The following is a 4032-nucleotide window of genomic DNA, read 5'->3' as shown; positions in this document are numbered from 1 at the left end:
TTTATGTTTCTTTTGTGCGTCATCGATCCATAGGATGGAAATCCACTTCAGAAAGCCATCCAGCCCTTGATTGAAACTAGGAGTGCACCGAACACAGGATTCCGCCTTTTTCAGCAGAATTCAGATTCGGGCGAATCCTTGTGCCTGGCCAAACCGAATCCTAATTTGCATATGTAAATAAGTAGTGGGTAGGGAAATCACATGAAGTTTCGTCACAAAAGAAGATTTTTTCCACTTTTTCCTTTCCTGACCCTAATTTGCATATGCAAATTGGCATTCGGTATTCGGCTGAATCTTTCACCAAGGATTCAGGGATTCGGCCGAATCCCAAATAGTGGATTCGCTGCATCCCTACTTGAAACTATCCATTGTATCTACCAGTACCATTGATTCTGGACAAGAATCTGTTTCTCATCCTTTTTAGGGGTCATGATCGTTATGATACCAGACTATCCCCCATAAATATACAAGTCTGTCCTTCCATCACAAGAACTTCCACAGCAATGAAACACAGACCCCAACAATGGTGAACCCTTAATGATCTGTGAAGGGATTTCTAGGAGTCTTGTCATGGTTTGATCTAACTGATATTTGATCAGCAGCCGGACTAAAGTTTTCCACTGGGCCAGTACAGAACCATAGGCATGCCCTTAGTCTATTAAAGGGGTGGTTCACCCTTAAAGGATAAGTAAATCTTTAAAATAAATGAATGTAATATTGATGAGGGGGCTATTCTAAGAACTTTTGCAATGTACATTCATTATTTATTTTGTTTTAATTCCAAGATATTAAAGGATACATCTACTGTTAACATGAGTTTTGTTACAACAGCGCCACCTGCTGGTCCGTTTCCCAACAGTCTGACCACCAAGTATTCAAGGAAGTTGTCAGGATAAAGAAAGAAGAAGCCCCGCCCATTGTGAGCATCCATTGGTTAGAGCTCAGAGGGGTTGCAGAGACAGACATAAAGTTGTGCATTTAATATTTATTGAGAGCGCTACAAAATATCAAGGGTGGAGCAGTGCGTATCAATCACAGCATCAAAGAATATAAAAATACTTTCTAATACACACAGGCCTGGGACAATACAGTGGCGGTTAAACTGCAACTCCCAGCATTTACTCACCATAAAGCGGACCAGGGGCTGCTGGGAGTTGCGGGTCACCCGCAGTGGATTTGGGGTCCCTGTTTACATCATAAATTTCGTTATCAAGAATATATCTCACTGCTGTTGTTCCCTTAATGAAAGGGAAATTATAGCTAAATGATCATCTGCATTAAAGGATAAGTAAACCTTTAAAATAAGTGAATGCAGAATAGATGAGGGGGCTATTCTAAGCACTTTTACAATGTACATTCATTATTTATTTTGTATTAATTCCAAGATAATTCCAAAAAATTTCCTAAGCAGAAGAACATCAGAGCAGCCTCTTTCTTTCTCCTGACAACTTCTTTGACTTCTTGGTGGTCAGATACTGACCAGCAGGTGGCGCTGCTGTAACAAAATCCATTTATATTAACAATACATGTATCCCTTAATATCTTGGAATTAAAACAAAATAAATAATTAATGTACATTGCAAAAGTGCTTAGAATAGCACTCTCATCAATTTTACATTCATTTATTTTAAAGGTTTACTTATCCTTTAAACAGTCTGGAGATGGTGGGGCATCTCTAATTAAACATTGTATTAATCAACTAATGTATTTATTAACTAGTCGATTGGCACAGTTTAACACAAGCAAAGGAACGTCTGTTGGAAGACAATGGAGCGTTGTTATACAGACTTCCTCCAGTGCATGGAGCAATATGGCAGCACCCGTACATTTGTATGAACTTAATTTAGCTACAGGTTCCCTTTAAAGGATCAGGGAGTACTGTGCCCCCCCCCCTTCAGGAATTGAGTTCCATGTCACAGCATTATGAAGTATTTACATCACAGCATTATTAGTGGCTATAGAGGTAGAGGGAGTGCAAGGCAGGTTGTTACTATGGCAACAGCACTATCTTTGCAGCAGTAAATATATAATAATAATCTAGATTTCACTTTACACTAATAAAGGCAGCATTTTGGGTGTATGGGGCAACAAGAGCCTTATTACATGGCTCAAAGGCACTTAGCGGCACAAGGCATTTGGTCTTAAAGGAACAGTTCAGTATGAAAATAAAACTAGGTAAATAAATAGGCTGTGCAAAATAAAAATGTTTCTAATATAGTTAGTTAGGCAAAAATGTAATGTATAAAGGCTGGGCCACATGGGACAAATCTGTGGCCCCCCTTATAGTCACTGACTAACTCAGAGTTAGAGAGCTGAAAAGCAGGAAGTAGTGTTCTGGCTATTATGTTACACATCCAGTCACTCCAGCCTTTATACATTATATTTTTGGCTAACTAACTATATTAGAAAAAATTTTCATTTTGCACAGCCTATTTATTTACCCAGTTTTTATTTTTATACTGAATTGTTCCTTTAAAGGGGACACTACCCTGCTGCTCATTAAGTTTCATTTTCCCCCTAAACAGACATTCTGCACTGGACCTTCATTCCATGTCTGTATTTACGTGTGAGGGCCAGCAGGCTAAGCAGAAGCATTCTCCATAACAGCACAGTGGTGCCATTAAACTGGCATCCATGGAGAAGTTCTGAGCAATATGGCAGCTCCCGCGCATCTGTATGAAAGCAAAATAAGAGCAGAGGAATGTCCTGTGCAACCATATTCATATCCAGAGAAGGAATGCTGTGGCACACATTAAGGTATATCCTTATACTCTGGGCTGCCATTAGTTGGAAGTCATGGCCCTTGGCAGTAAATGGGGCCCAGACTGATGTGAAATAGCAGCCCTGGAGGAGAGGACTCTATTTACTAAGCAAGGTTAAAGGGGTGGTTCACCTTTAAATTAACTTTTACTATGTTATAAAATGGCCAATTCTAACCAACTTTTCAATTCATCTTCATTATTTATTGTGTATAGTTTTTTTAATTATTTCCCTTTTTCTTCCGAACCTTTCCAGCTTTCAAATGGGGGTCACTGACCCCCTTCTAAAAAACAAATGCTCTTTAAGGCTACAAATTTATTGTTACTACTACTTTTTATTACTCATCTTTCTATTCAGGCCTCTTCTATTCATATCCCAGTCTCTTGTTCAAATCAGTACACAGTTGCTAGGGTAATTTGGACCGTAGCAACCAGATTGCTAAAATTGCCAACAGGAGAGACGCTGAATGAAAAGCTAATTAACTCAAAATCCACAAATAATAAAAAATGAAAACCAGTTGCGAATTCTCTCTATATCATACTAAGGGGCAGATTTATCAAAGATCAAAGTGAAAATTGGATTTTAAAAAATGTAAATTTCAAGCTAATTTTTGTGTTCTTTGACTAGGGAATAGTCCAAATTTGATTCAAATTTGAAAATTCGAATATCGAAATTTGTCATGTAGGGGCAGATTTATGAAAGGTTGAGGTAAAAATTCAAATTTAAAAAATTCAAATTCCTAGCTAATTTTTGTGTTCTTCGAGTAGGGAATAGTCCAAATTCGATTCAAATTTGAAAAAAATGTGAATATCGAAATTTGTACTGTCTCTTTAAAAATTCGACTTCGATCATTCGCCATCTAAAACCTGCCAAATTGCTGTTTTAGCCTATGGGGGACCTCCTAGAACCCATTTGGAGTCAATTGGTGGACTTTGAAAAGTCTAAGGTTTTTTTTTTTTTTTTGGAAAAACTTCAAATCGAATTCTTTCGAATGCGATATTACTTTTAAATTCGTGCGATTCGTAATTCGAAAACGGACCTATTCAGACAAAAAAAAACCTTTGATTTTATTTCGGTTGGTCTTTTTGAAGTAGAATTTAAAAGTTTTTCAAATTCAAAATTCGACCCTTGATAAATCTGCCCCTAAAAGTTAACCCGAAAGGTGAACAACCCCTTTAAGGCTAAATAAGGGAGAACCCATGGAAGATGAAACCTACCTATTGAATAGATGTATTTTCCCCTTTCACATTAAAGGCTATTGATTATATAATA

Source organism: Xenopus laevis, chromosome 8L (genome assembly GCF_017654675.1).
Source record: "Xenopus laevis strain J_2021 chromosome 8L, Xenopus_laevis_v10.1, whole genome shotgun sequence".
Lineage (NCBI taxonomy): Eukaryota > Metazoa > Chordata > Amphibia > Anura > Pipidae > Xenopus > Xenopus laevis.
This window is presented reverse-complemented; position numbering follows the sequence as displayed.